Raw genomic sequence first — 15,782 nt, 5'->3', positions numbered from 1 at the left:
TAAATATTTACTGAAATTTATTATTCTATACAATACAAAAATTTAAATAGGGTAACTCCAGGGTTGGTTAATCCAGTGGCCCATCAGTATCTGCAAAGACGCAAGATTTTTCCTTTTTTTTCCTCAACTCAGAGTATAGATTTTATGTCTCCTAAATAGCTTTCTTCAATATTCCAATACAACTCCCAAAATGTTGGGCCCTGAACACCAATATGATACCATTCAACATTCAGGATTCAGCAAAACCACATTTATCTAAAGAAAAGCTACCTCTTTCTAGATAACCCCCACTATTAGCAAGGAAACATTATCCAGAAGCCCTGAACTAGAGTATTTAATATCCTCTTGTCAAAAACACAGTTACGTTACCACCCTTAACTGTATCACTTGATAGGAGTTTGCCTTACAGACTTGCTACAGTGACCCTGGCCAAGCAATTCTCTGAACTTCAGCTTTTTTCTCCCACAGTCCATCAGTATCTCTCCTAGATGTTCCTCTATGGCACCCAAGCTACCGACCTCATGTGCTTGCTAAGAGAATCAGTTAAATTATACAAAAGTAATTATGTCAGCATAATATGGTAGAGAAATATACACCATCTTTATCTTACATCATAGAAGTATATCTAATAGAGTGTCTTTTAGGGATACTCTAAAATTAGGTGCTCACTAAGAGTAGGTCTTTGCCACGGTAAGTTTGCTATCATCCTTTGCAGTCCTTGCACTCCCTTCAAACTGGGTAAATAACATTTTCTAAGAGAAATTGGGACTAAGATGTCTCTTTAGTTATGGGCCTGAAAAAGATGACATAAATTTAATTTCATTAAAAATCCCAGCATATTGCTGTTTTTCAAATTGTGGTCCCTGGATAAGCAGCACTGGCATCACGTGAGAGCTGGTGAGGCCTGCAGAATATCTACATTTCTATCTCACTCCAAGAATATCCAAGACTATCTCACCGCAAGTGCACTGACTTAGAATCGGCATTTTAACAAAACACCAGGTTAAGATGCACATTGAATTTGCAAGGCATCACTCTTGTGGAATGCAAGATTTCTGTTTTGATCCCACAGATGTTTTAAATCTAAATATTTCCATTAGAATTATGCTAACATTGATGCTTTCATAAGAAAGCATTTTCTGAGGCAAACTGCATTGAGCCAATTTAATTCCTTAATCAATTTCCCTTTTAGAGAAAATTTGTTTCCATGTTTGTTTTTTTAATTGTCATAAAACCACTTTGCTGGATCAGTCGTCTCTATTTCAATTTTATGACAAAGATTCAGCTCAGGCTATCATTTTTCATATAAAATTATACTATTTAAACTTTTGCCTTTGCACTGTTTTTTGGGTATTTCTATAATTTTTCTGGCTTAAATTTATTGGTTCCAATTTTCATCGAAATATTTGATAGCGCTTTTAATAGTTAATGAATAATTTTACTAACTTTGGATTTAGTAAAAGGCAATTTTATTTTTATTTGATTATTTCCAAGAGCAATTTTCACTATGAATTAGGTAAAATCTGCTCCAACTACTATCCTCAAATAAGGTAAACAGCTGCAGCTATTCTGACGTGTTTTCTACTAAGTTCTTAGATAGAAAACAGGGTCTTATCATTAGATGGTCTGAAATGTCTCATCTAGGAATACAACTTGCTCAGCTATCCTTTGACCTTAAGCTAGATTATTTTAGTTTCTGTTATGTATTATACAATATTATCACACAGGACAGTAAGTGTTCATTACTGTAAGAGTATCTGTAAGTCAAGATTTAACTGAAATAGAGGCCCCAAACAGCAGAGTCTCTATCTCATTCATGTTTAGTCCCCAGAAGAATCTGCGGTACAAGTGTTGGAACATTCGTTGAATTAGAGAGAGAAATAATAAAAATACCAATCATCAAACACACACTCTAATAATTCAAAGAAGGGAAATCTGCTCCTGAGATTCTACCTAGTTCTCCCACAGTAGCTGGTGTTACTTCTGGAAGGGGTAGCAGAATCCGAACACAGAGATGGAAATGCCAGAGGCTTTTTGTCCATTTTGATTAAGTGTAAAATGCATATGAGATGGCATCGGAATTGAAGTTTGCAAAAGAAGGAAGATTTCAAAGCGGGGGTGGTCTGAGCACTCTCATCAGTGTGATCATTAATCTGGTCGGGAAGAGTCTATTGCAGGGGACAGAGGAGGGAGAGTGAGGAGGAGAAGGAAATGGTAAGTCACTGGCAATAGTGACATCTGTGTATAAGGAACTGCAAAGGTAGTTAAGAGTGTGAATCACAACACAGGACATGGGATGAAATAAAAAGGGTGACTCCTGAGGACAGTTTGCAGCACTGCCATTACTGACCCTTGACCCTCTTCTCTTTTCAGGCTGTATATTTTCCCTGAGGGATCTGACCCTCCTTGAAATTATTTGCTAATAATTTTCTAATTCTAGCTTGCTCTCTCCTGAACCATAGATCCCAGGTAAGACTGCCTACTTGGCATTTCTGCTACCATGTTTTATCTGAAACTTGGTGTCCCAAGAACGATCTTCCAAATTTTTTCCCAATTTAAGATTTCCCTCTAGGTGACTGCATTGTGAAATACAAACCTCAGCCTCATTCACTACCAGTTACGCAAGACTGCCAACCTTTAAACTTATTTCTCTCCCTCATCTCCCCCCCCCCCCGCCTATTCCCACTGTCCCTGCCACATTCAGGGCTCATTACCTCCCACCTGCCTTGCCAGTGTTTTCCTAAGTGGTCTTCCCATCTAGCGCCCCCAACCCCCAAGCCCCTCCTTCACAGAGTTGCCAGATTAATCACTCTGGTGTGCACATCTAAGCATGTCACTCATCGGCTCAGAATTTTTCAATGGCTCCTAAATCTTGCCTCCAGGAATGTTGTGAGTTATGATAGAAATGGCAATATGATTTAGAATCAGACCTGTAAAACTAAGTCTTGATTTTACCATATGTTAGTCATGTGGCCTTGCATTAGTTATCTGGCTCTCTGTTTCCAAAAATTTACCTTACGAAACTAATTTAAAAATTAGATTAAATTATATATCTATATATACATACGTAGAATATATTTCACAGATACAGTCAATGGACAATTTATTGGAAAACGTTTAATCTTTGAAAATATTTCCAAAGGCTTCCTAGGAATCCCATAAAAATAAGTACATAGATGTATATATGTATCAATACATATATGGAATCACATATTTCACATGCCCACAGAGTCTTCACGATAAATACATGGGTATGTAAATATATGTTTATATAATTTTGCTTTTGTATAATGATAATGTCCATCTGTACTAATGTCCTAAATATAGATTTATATGTTTATATTCAAATAATAAAAATAAAAGCATATGGGCGGTGCCTGTGACCCAAAGGAGTAGGGCACCGGCCCCATATGCTGGAGGTGGCAGGTTCAAACCCAGTCCTGGACAAAAACTGCAAAAGGAAAATACAATAAAATAAAATAAAAAAATAAAAATAAAAGCATGAAAACAAAAAGCTACTTTAACACTTTTACCACATGGGAGTACTCAACTTTCCTACAATCATAAAATTAGGCTGATAATACTGAAATAGCAGCAAGAAAACCTTCCATTATTATCATAGGCCGCATTAATGAAAGTCTGTGTCTACCATGTTAGAGGAGGGAGACCCTCACAGGGATAAAGACACGCTCTGTCTACAGTTAATGAAAGGCTGTGTCTACAAAGTTAGAGGCAGGGACGCCCTACCAGGGATAAAGACACACTCTGTCTAGAGTCATTAAAACGTTAGTGAACGCTGTGTTCCAATCTGGGGACATTTTAAAGGAGCTTAAAAAAAATTACACCCAGAGAAAGACAAGTGAGTTTGCTGAGGGCACCATGTTCTATTTAGAATATAAAGGTAAGAAAGTGGTTAGAAACTCAGGGAAGCTTTACTTAAATAAAAAGCTGATAAGGAGAAGACTCAGCAGTGAGTGAAGATCCCTGGGATTGGAATTATCCAGGTACAAGCTCAAGGCCATACACCTATAAATGTTATGTGAGAGGGATTCCAATCATTGGCTGATTTGGATCTGAGTGACCTGAGAGTTCTTTTCTAAATCTATGATGTAATTGTTAGGAAAAGAGGTACATGTAGTAGACAGTGAGTTAATGGCAAAAAAGTTTTTTTTTTTTTTTTCCTATTAAACCCAGGATTATCTTGACTTCATTAATGAGAATGAGGAACAACAGAAGTTGCCAGTCCAGGTACGATTAAGGATTTGGGCCGTTCTTTCCTTTTCTTTATTTTTCTTTTCTTTTTTTTTTTAAATTTCAGAATATTATGGCAACACATGTTTTGGTCACATAAATTGCCTCTGTAGAGTCTGAGTCAAAGCTATATGTATTTTTCTTTTGTTTGTTGTGCTAATTTGTTTTTAGTTCACAAGTAGTTTTCTACATCTTATGCGTGACATGCTTTATAATTGCACACATATTTGCATATCTAAACATAAGTAATAATAGTCTTTAAAAATTAATTACATTTCTCAGTGAGTTCAAACCATTTGTCTACATTCATTTTACTTTCAACCTCATCACCTCTACTTCACAGTCATTAACCATGAGGTTAAACGACTTTCCTTAAGGAATAGATACATCAGGAGTTCCTCTAAAAATATCTTACCTACTCAGCAAAGCAATTTTCCAAGATACAGTTGGAATATGATAAATAGCACAAGAGTATGTTTATTGAATTTCAGTTTATTCCTAGGGCTGTATTTGTGCACCTATAACGTAGAAGGGTTTAGAACATATTAATTTAAATGTATATCCTGAAGTACCTGATACATTATGTTGCAATGCTGTGAATTTCTAGCCTCTGCAATTTGGTTTCCTCTGAAAAAAAGGAAAGGATTTTCTTTGTCTTTTCCAGGTTCTGTCCATAAAGGAACACTAGGGTACCAATTGTCAATTCTATAGTAGCAGAATCACAAGAGCACAAAGGTCTGGGGTGAGGCCAAGGGCTGGTGAGCTGGTGGCAGCCTGCACCCCCCCCACCCTCCCCTCCACTGAGCCTTCCTGCCTCCCTGTCATCTTCTCGCATAACTGCACCTGCCGCTGCCTTCTCCCAGCCTCCTCACTTCAATACCATCCCAGGTTCAGGAAGTGTGTAAGTGTGCTTAGATGCCATGATACAGTGCCACAGGCTCTGCACATTCAACAACCAAAATTTACTTTCTCACCGTCTCGGAGGCAGCAGTTCAAAATCCAGGCATTGGCAGGGCTAGCTTTTTCTCAGGCCTATCTGTGGCTTGTAGGTAGCTCTTTCTCCCACGTCTTCATATCCTTTTCTCTCTGTGTGTCTGTGTTCCAATCTCTTCTTTTAAGGACACTAGTTACCCTGGGTTAAGGTTCACCATATAACCTTACTTCACTTTCATTACTTCTTTGAAGACACTATCTCCAAAATCATTCATATTCCAAGGAGTTCAACACATAATTTTGGGTGACACAATTCAGCCCTTAACAGTAAAAATAATAATAATAAATTAAGCAGATTTTATATATGAAACACTTATTTGTTGGAAATATTTTTTCAAGTTTTGACTGGCTATCTGGGCATTAAGAAATTTTGCTAATTTCTTTTGCTAATTAAGGAAGATAACTTGAATAATATTTTTCACTTTAGCAAGCTGCATTTTCAGGGAAAAATTTAGATACATTTTTGCGGTTGTGACTTGATGGGTAAATCTACTAATTCACCACTTATTACCGGATGTTAAGGACTAAATGTTTAGGTTCCCAAATTCATATGTCAAATGCGAAATTCCCAATGTGATGGTGTTTGGTGGTGGGGTCTCTGCAGTGGACTTAGGTCATGAAAGTGGAACCCTCATGAATGGGATCAGTGCCTTCATGAGAAGCGACAGAAGAGGTTCCACTTTGTCTGCTCTCCACCATAAGGACACATTGAGAAGACGGTGTTCTATGAAACAGGAAGAGGGTTCTCACCAGAACCCTACCATGGTGGCTCCCTGATCTAGGACTTCCCAGCCTCCAGAACAGCCAGAAATAAATTCTTGTTGTTTAAATCACCTAACCTGGGTGGCGCCTGTGGCTCAGTCGGTAGGGCGCCGGCCCCATATACCGAGGGTGGCGGGTTCAAACCCGGCCCCGGCCAAACTGCAACCAAAAAATAGCTGGGCGTTGTGGCGGGTGCCTGTAGTCCCAGCTACTCGGGAGGCTGAGGCAAGAGAATCGCTGAAGCCCAGGAGTTGGAGGTTGCTGTGAGCTGTGTGAGGCCACGGCACTCTACCCAGGGCCATAAAGTGAGACTCTGTCTCTACAAAAAAAAAAAAAAAAAATAAATAAATCACCTAACCTATGGTATTTTTGTTATAGCACCTAAACTAAAACACCAAACAAGCTGTAACTAAAGATGACACAAAAGCCTTTTTAAGAGGTCAAAATAGTACACAGGAATTTCAGTTGTAATTTTGGATATGCTGGATTTATTAGCACAAAAACTTGTTGAAAGCTGCATGAACCATAATAAGGAGAAGTACAGGTAGTGTTTGCAAAGCATACTCATTCTTGAGATATGGAAAATCAGTGTTTTCTTATGAAAAAGCTCCTCAGAAAAGAATTCATGTAAGATTGCTAAATGCCTTTCCTTTTTAATTAAAAGTATGGTTTTATCCGAAATGAACTGAATACAACTACTGTTTAATTAAACCAAAAACCTTTAAGAGGATCACTCCAATAAGATCAATTAACATTCTGTTCCATATGGAACACTATTAGAAAGGCAATGCTTATAATCCACTGGCATAACCTTTAAAATTCACTTGGCCTTTACACATATCTATATGGCATTTCCATAAAAATCCAAACAGCTAGGCATAAAAAGCATATACTAATATTAGTGCTCATTTTCAAATTAAAATTATTCGTAGAATAGAATTAAAATAAATCTTAGTTGACAATTGGTACTTCTGAGTAAGTTGAGAATTCTGCAAGAAAAATAGGTTCCTACACGTGAAAAAAGGCGAAGAGAATTAAACATTCGAGCCCTGGAATATTGAACAAATATAAGAGGAACATGAGTGTCCACAGTCTTTTTTAAAAACTAAGCTTTTCCAGTCGGGGTTTTAAAAATATTTGTCTTAAATTTCTGAGTCACACAGCTTATGTAGACATAGCAAAATCTGATTAATGCCAATAACAGTTTGGGAAGAAAGCTTGCATTTTCAAGTACTCATTTGAAACATCCAGGAAAATTTCAAGAAACAGCAAAACAAAATATTGACACGACTTTTGACCACTGCTGCTTTGTGATACAGGGATTACTAAGGGGAATTTTAAAGTATGCCTTACGCTTTCAGAAATATAAATAATGTCACTTGCTGCCAAATATATGCCGTTATGTTTCTCCCATCCAAAGTAAAACATTTTGAAATGTGCTGCAGTTGAAAAGACGGGCAAGGACAGCCTTACACAGTGCTCGGCTAGGGCCGGGCCTCCTTCGGAGCGGTCTGGCCCTGGGCTTAGCACTGGGACACAGCAGAGCTTCAGGACCTCGGGTTTGAACTGCTCCTCTGTTTGCTGTCCAAGATTGTATTTTCAAGTCCTGTGGCTGTCATCCTCAGCAGGTATTTGCGTCAAGCAAGGTTCTGCCAGGAGTTTGCCCTCAGACTCTCTTCTTTACCTGATTTGCTTCTTTGACCCACTACTCCAGCGCAGGGCGCTGCCCTGAACATGAAGACTCCAACGCCTGTGCTTCCTCCCACTGCCAGCATCTGCCTTGCTCTGTCCTTTGCTATTTTGGTGATTAATTCCACTTTGATTATTTCCTGATCCAAATTCAGCTTCTAGTAAGCATTAGTCATTTTTTTTTCATCTTTTTCAAATTTAGAAAAATTCCCATCTGACTTCAAAATTGTTCTACAGCAACCTACCGGATACATATTGTTGTAATTTAAAAATATCCTAATTACAAGAGGGACTCCACCTAACAAATGCAGACATTGTAACGTAGTTGTCTATACTCTCACATTAACCTGAAATTAAAAAAAAAAAGTATATACACACACACACAGACATATACAAGTTAACATGTAATACCCAAGCAAATAAAGTTTGGGGAAAAAATGCAAAGGATCTGGTATGTTTCTGGAGTCCTGGTATACCTTCCTCTGAGCCAGCAGTTACCTCCTGGTTGTTGCACCAGGATATACTGACTCAGTGATTCATCTAAACTCTTAAGTTGTATGTGACTTTACATTTTACGTGGTAGTCCAGACTAAAAGGATCCATTCTCCTAAACACCACAGCTATGTTTCTGACATAAGAAGAAAGGCCCTTCCTGAATGGCCTTAGATGGAGGGGACCTTCCCGGGAGGGAACAGGAGCACTAGCTGGCCTGTAGCCACTGCCAATCCAGCAGAAAGAACGGCAAGATTCTGAACCCACTGGAAAGACTCCAGGTTCAACTGGTAGACACAGTATCTGTGTGCAGCTACTGACTGCAATTACAAGACCAACGTTTTGATGGATTAAGAAGGACTCAGCATTCAAATTTACTCATTTTAAAAGAGTAATTTGTTATGTGTTTTCTAAATAGTTTCATCAATTTTACTAAAATTAGAAGAGCCACACATTGCAGGTGCATAATTACACTTGTCATTAAATACAAACACAGATGCACACAACAAAATTAGATGCAATCATTTCATTGAAAAAAGAATGGTACTTCTTTCTCATTTTATATTTTTGATTTTAAAAAATTGAAATAACTTTTGATTTTTCTGAAACACTGAAGAATATGCCATCTGTGGGTATTTTTCCTTGTTTGTTTGTTTCCACATTTAAGTCGGAAATTAGTGGCAGGGCCATTCTGGAAATAATGAAGAAAAAATTTATCAGGCAATAGGCTCAGATACCTTTAGTACTGTCATACAAATTATCACTATGTCGTAGTTAACTCTAAATAGTAGACGCTGCAAAAAGCAAATGTGCCTTCAGCCCATCGAGAATGGCTCTTGCTATTATTTTGCCTACAGTGCCCACGTGGGGAGAGAGGCAAGGCAGGGTATTAATTCAGTGCTGGCTGTGCGGTTCAGTCACAACTTTCATGAACATCATCTGATTTCAGCTCCACAGTAATCCTTTGGAGTAAGGCGGTCTCCATTTTGAAGACGATGAGTCCTGGGGTGGTGAATTTATATACTCAGCTAGTAAGAATAATAAAAAGCACAACAAGAATTTGAATTGTACTATCTGGGACCTATTTTTAAAGATTTCACCTTCTCTCTGGGAGACAAAAGTCCTCTCCAGTCTGGCCAGTCTGGCCAGGTCGTCCAGGTCACAGATACTCAGCCCCACAGGAAAGTCCTGTCTGCCGTCCTGATTGAGTGAACTTCCTTCAGTATTTCACCATTTAGAAAACAGATTTTATGATGATTTAATTATTTTAAAAAAATTCAGTAACACTGCATTTTATCATAGAGTGTAAGACCATCTAAATTTCTCAAACCAATATGACTCTGGGAATGATAAAACTGAATCCAACATTAGAATTTTCACTAGCATCAGGTCCAGGTAAAAATAATTCAACTGAGTATTCACATAAACAAAGCCTTTTATTCTAGACATGGTGCAGCTTTAGGGGTTCTCAGCAAGCAAAGTTGACCTTCCTGTCATTATAGTGACTAAACCTCAAAGATCTTGCTGATCGACTTTACCGTGACAGGATCACCTGAAATGAGAATTTCCCTTCTTTCTAGTTTTTATTACAGAAATTCTTCATTTTTTATATTATGATGTTTCTAAACTTAGCTAAAGGATTCAGAATTAAAACCAGTTAAATTTTTTAAAAATAAGGATTTCATAATATCACATTTATTTAATTCATAATTTGAGTATGTATGTGAATCATTCTACAAATGAGGCCATCCACTGGTGTAATATTGCATTAAGCATTTCTCATTTTATTTTACTATTATGCTAACACTTTATTTAAACTGATATGCAGAGTATATGGGTTAATGTGCTAAATGTTTCTAACAAATTGTTAGGAACTGAACTTCTTTCAGTTTCTCAAATACGCCGTAGTTTCTTTTACCTACTGGAGTATACACATGTTTCTTCTATATTATTTTTTTACTCAGTATTCCTAGTCCTACTTGAAGGTACAAGTAACTCCTGTTTGTATTTTAGGTCTCTGCTCAAATAACCTTTTTCCGTACGTCTTATACTGAAGAAGGAAGATTGGGCTTATATGTTCTAAAATGGATTCTAGTTTACTAGAATATTTATTTTTCTTTTCTTTTATTTCTTGTTTATAGCTCTGCCTTTACTGGCTATGAAGTTCTTAAAGGCAGGAACCTTATTTTCATCTTTACCTCTGGACCCCTAGACTCATGAGTCTAGACTTAGAATTCATTTGATAAATAGCTATTAAGAGTGGTAGGTAACAAACACTGAATTATATTGCAAAAATGTGCAAGTTTTGTTAAAAAACCCTCATAAGAAGAATATGTTTCAATTCCATCCAGGTTAATACAGGTCTCCATCTTTTTATGGCTGAATAGTATTCCAGGGTATATATACACCACAGTCTGTTAATCCATTTCTGGGTTGATGAGCATTTAGGTTGTTTCCACATCTTGGTGATTGTAAATTGAGCTGTGATAAACAATCTAGTGCAAATGTCTTTATGATAAAATGAGTTTTCCTTTGAGTAGATGCCTACCAATAAGAGAAGAGCAAAAAGCTCAATTCCATTCTATCTGGGGGAGAGGGAATGAGGGAGGCCTAGAGGGGGGATTGGGGTGCTCCCCTTTATTGGGCACAGTGTGAGGGTATATGGCACACCTTCTGGGTGCAGGACACATCTACAAGAGGGACTCAACCTAACAAATGAAAATATTGTAACCTAGTTGTTTGTACCCTCACGTGAACCTGAAATTAAAAAAAAAAAAAACCCTCATAAGGTAGCATTATAAAATCATTTAAGTGAGAACAAATTATCACTATTTGTGTGATTTCCTCCTGAGTAACCTAAATGATGATCTACAGTGATGTTGAATACCCGGGTCGGTCTCTCCCAGGGATGGTCACAGGAAGATAATGTGTGGTTCCTGGGGTAGGCAGGGGTAGACGTGTGTCTTCTCACTATGGGGGATCCTTCTGGATTCCGTCTGAGTTACATATGACCTTAATTCACAACTGTAGGCACCAGAGTCTTTTAATGGATACTAGGCATGTATCAATAAGAAAGAGAGGTACTTTTATTTATGTGATATCCCTTTGGCTTTGAAAATAAGGAGATTGGGCTTCAGAAAAGGCAGGCCATTTGCCAAGGGTTACAATAAGTTAGTGGCAAACACAGACTCATATTTTTGTAGATTTTAAATTGAACTTTTCTAAATCCCACATTTTAAGATATTTTTTTTGGAGGCCAGTACCTCATCATCTCTGCTAACAAATCAGAGGCAGGTAAGAATTCTAAAAGTTTTTTCATTCAGCATAGATATGGGGTGATTTGACAAGGCCCCAAATAGTTGAGGGATTCTAGCACAATACCACTTCAAAATGTTAAAACCTTCGTTCTGGGACGGAACTGTTCTCATTTTAAGCTGCTGAGTTGTAATAGCCTCTTCATTCATATCAAACTGCATTTTTCTCCTTTCTATATTTGATTTCACCATGCTAAGTAAAAGATCGGTGGTTTTGACCAGATAGTGACAGGGTTGGTCTAACTTAGAAAACCGTGCTTTCCCCAGATCTCCTATTTGAGCCCCATCTCATTCAAACATGCAAATAAACTTGAAGCTTGAAGCTATTTATGATGCTTCCTTCCTCAACAGTTAGGACCTCACACCCGGTCACTTTAGGGTGACAGGGTAAGGCTGTACGTGTGGGCAGTGTTCACAAAAGGGTACCCAGCTGAGAGGGCAAGAAAGCGTTGAAAGGCATCCTGGGTTCTGCCCTCCAAGGTGTGCCCTAGCCCCTGGGACCCCCGGTCCACCCAACACGCCTCCTGGTGTATAGTGACCCATGCTCGCGTTTGTTCTGGGGCTGCGATATTCCTTTACTTTTCCCTATTTGGCTACAATAATTGGGACATGAAGTTTTTAGATAAAGTTATCTCATGATTAGCATTAACTGGCCATTTTAATACTATCGTGTACCTTTCCTTTTTTTTTTTTTTGCGGTTTTGTGAGCATTTGGTTTAGTAGGAAAAGAACGGTAAGTCTGATTTACTTGACTTTTGATAGAAAATAACTCTCTATTGCTTCTACTTTATTTTGGAGATATCAAAAAGAAGGTAAATTCTTCAAATTACAAAAGGAAGTCTAAGAAATAAGGTAGATTTCTCTAATATGTTTTGCACTTATTTGAACCATTTTAAAAAATCACCCTGGGCAGCACCTGTGGTGCAAAGGAGTAGAGCGCTGGCCCCATATGCCGAAGGTGGTAGGTTCAAACCCAGCCCCGGCCAAAAACTGAAAAAAAAAAAAAAAACAAGAACAAAAAACACCCTGAAAGTGAATATGTATGTTATATAAAAACAGATTACAGGATGTTAAAAGTACTCAAAAAATAAATCTTCCTAATGAGATTTTATAATTTATTGTATTTAAACCTTAATAGCAGTTCAATTAATGATATTATTTATAAACTCACAATTTTTTAAATGCTGTATTTTCCACTTATTTTTCCCCCAAGAGTTTAATAAAAGGCAGAATATCGTGATTCTATGACTGTTTCCATAGACCTCCACAGGTCAACAAACAGAAACAATCACCAAACAAGCAGTAGATAGACGTTTATAAAATATAAAGTCACTATGAATTAAAAAAGTAATCTGTCATCATCTGCTTTTTGTTGGTTAGCACGGTCCGGCAGATGGAGAAAAGAAAGTCCATCAAAATATGAGCAGTGAGCGTAGAAACAGCCGAGGGTGCAGGGATCTTCTCTACACTTCGTGCTCCTAAGTAGCTGTCTTCATGTGGACAGTCAGAGCATCTGCACCCAGACTGTCTCCCAATTTCACACCTGAATAGAGAATGTAAGCTCTAAAAAACAGAGGACTAAGAGATTTTGGCTCCTCTTTCAGTTTCCCATGAGGTCTCCCTAAATAATCATTTTGGGATAGATTCAGGCATGATCACTCTAGGAATGCAGCTTACAGGAGTCTCTCCTCCATCTACCTCTGTCTTCTCCATGGCAATTCCAACAGGACGCCCTTCCTAAGCCCTTTTCACATGAAAGTTCTAGACTCTTCGCTGAAAGGACTCAGCTGTGGCCAGGGGATGTGAGACTGTGTTGGCAGCTTCCAATACAAATACCTTGTTAGGTATTCCCAGGATCACTCTTGGGAATACCTTTCAGAAGAAGGAGAGCTCGGCTTACAAAACAATGGATAATCTCCTAAGGGATGGCTTAGTGATGGTGGGATATCTCAGCATTTTTCACTGGTGGATAAGTGGAGTTATCAAGGAAAAATCCAGGATTTTAGGCAAATATTAGCATGTTTAAAACAATCGGATTCAGAGTGAAGAACACGAAGTACCCTGTTTTCTCTCTTACTTTTGTCTTTTGATGTAGTGTAATACAGACACAAAATCCGGAATCAGATTTAGCTCCAGAACTGCTCATCTCTAGTTTCTGCATTAGTTCTGCGGAAGAAGCAGGGAAGAGAACTCACACAGGGCATTTATTTCCTTCTAGGCACTCTGAAGGATGTTTCACAGATGTGATTCTGTTCAGTCTTCCAACAGCTTTGTGGACTGGGCATTTACTGTATTTGCCAGATAAAGAAACTGATGCTCAGAAGTATAACGTATTTCCAATGTCACCCAGCTAGAAGCTTAGGGGATCAAAATTTGACTTCAAGTCCTAAGTGTGTATGTGTTTGCACGTGTGTATTTTCTAATATGAACCAACTGGACTAAAAGGATGTTAATTGCCCTCTAGTGATAATTTACAAACTATAGATCTCAAATGTCATTTAGAGTAAATCAGAGGCATTGTTGAAAACTTCAACCCATTCTCAAGATGCAAAATATTAAACTAAGTTCCTATCTAATGAAGAAGACTAATTGAGCTTATCTCCTGGATTTACCTGTATAGCAAAAGGGTTTATCTGGCCCCAGCAATCCACTAATCACACAAAAACCAAAATAGCAAATACCTTCTTTTTCTCCAAAACACAGACTAATAATTTTGAAGGGGTATTCGATTTAAGCATATTTGCTTTAAACTTAATAAATCGTTAGAACTTCCAGAATCGATTCAACTGTAATAGATACACAATGCAAAACAATTACAGATGAGCAATCTACTAAAATCATTGTCTATTGACCAAAGTCATCATTATATTGGCATCATAACTTAGTTCAATTACACAGTACCAGGGGGAAAAAGCAAAGGGAATGGAATGAAAACAGAATTGTTGAGTTTGGCAAAATAAAACAGGAAAATTCTCACTTAAATTTGAATTTCAGATAAACTAATTCTCACTTAAATTTTTCAGTATAATATGTTCCCTGCAATATTGGGAATACCTTTATACCAAAACATCATAATTTATATAAAATGTATGTAGTTCATATAAATTCAAATTTAATGAAGTGTCCTATATTTTTATCTGGCAATCTTAAATGAAAGCAAATGCCATAAACAGTTTCACTGAGTAGGGAAGTATCATTCTGATCAAAGAAATAATAGCTACCATTTTCATAGCCATTATTTTTAAGCCCTTTATAAATGTTAATTCAATTAATACTAAATATAATTAGATATTGTTACCACTACTTAAGAATTACGACTACTGTAGCAGTAACAAGTAGATTCAATCACCCATAGTCACCCAATTAGTTCGTGGCAAAGAAGGGTCTGAAGACAGTTCTGCTATTCAGTGTAACATCCGAACCATTTTGATATAGAGTCTCTGTGTCAAATGTATTAGTGAAAAATCCCACAAGCTGCACGTAGATTGACAATTGAAAATATTAGTCAACAAACTTTCAATATGCCATAATTTACCTACTTTACGAAAGGTCCCCTCAACAGACTTTACGGTAAAATTAATATTCCATCTTTGCTGGATATACCGTCTCTCTTTAAATGGAACTTCAGAAGTTGGTAACACCTTATGGCATCATAAGGAGTATCTGTTATTGTGCTACATATGCCAAAGGGCTAAGTATGAAAAGTTTTGATTATTTAAACTTCATATATAGATATATATGACATTTATATATATCTACATATTATAGAGACATATATACTAGAGATTTATAGTATGCATATACATACATATACACACATACATCTATATTTTTTCCTATCAAAAATACTTGAATCACAAATATCCAGACAGATCCTCTTTCTCATAGATTTAGATTTGATTCTGTGTGTGTATCTTTATTATATTTTATTTCTATAGTTAAGAGAAAATAAAGATTTGTTGTTGAATTTATTCACTTAATATAAGCCTGGATTTTTGGCATCTGCATACGAGCACCGTGGTGTTTTTTCCACCGGAGTATACCAGTTCTCTATTCCCAAACTGCAATTAGAGTCACACTCAAGCAATGTTCAATGCTACACATCTAAGCAAGTCCTGTTCCAATGGCTGCCTCTAAATGAACATGTTCCGAGTCATAGACAAATCAATTCCACTTTTCTTAAACTTACTTTGCACAAGAATCCAAGGATACTTGTTCAAAAAACGCACATGTCTATGCCCAACTCAGACCTAATATCATCAGAATCTCTGGGCATGGGAT

At 37.3% G+C, this 15,782-nt stretch overlaps 1 protein-coding gene across 2 annotated transcripts in view; it reads right to left on the bottom strand.

The window, feature by feature from the left end:
- The window catches only part of EDIL3 (EGF like repeats and discoidin domains 3), a 434,578-nt gene that overhangs the window by 78,341 nt on the left and 340,455 nt on the right, over nt 1–15,782 (bottom strand). The window lies entirely within an intron of this gene.

The sequence above is a fragment of the Nycticebus coucang genome, chromosome 1 (assembly GCF_027406575.1).
Source record: "Nycticebus coucang isolate mNycCou1 chromosome 1, mNycCou1.pri, whole genome shotgun sequence".
Taxonomy (NCBI): Eukaryota; Metazoa; Chordata; class Mammalia; order Primates; family Lorisidae; genus Nycticebus; species Nycticebus coucang.
The sequence above is the reverse complement of the archived record's forward strand: the minus strand, read 5'-3'. Positions and strand labels throughout refer to the sequence as shown.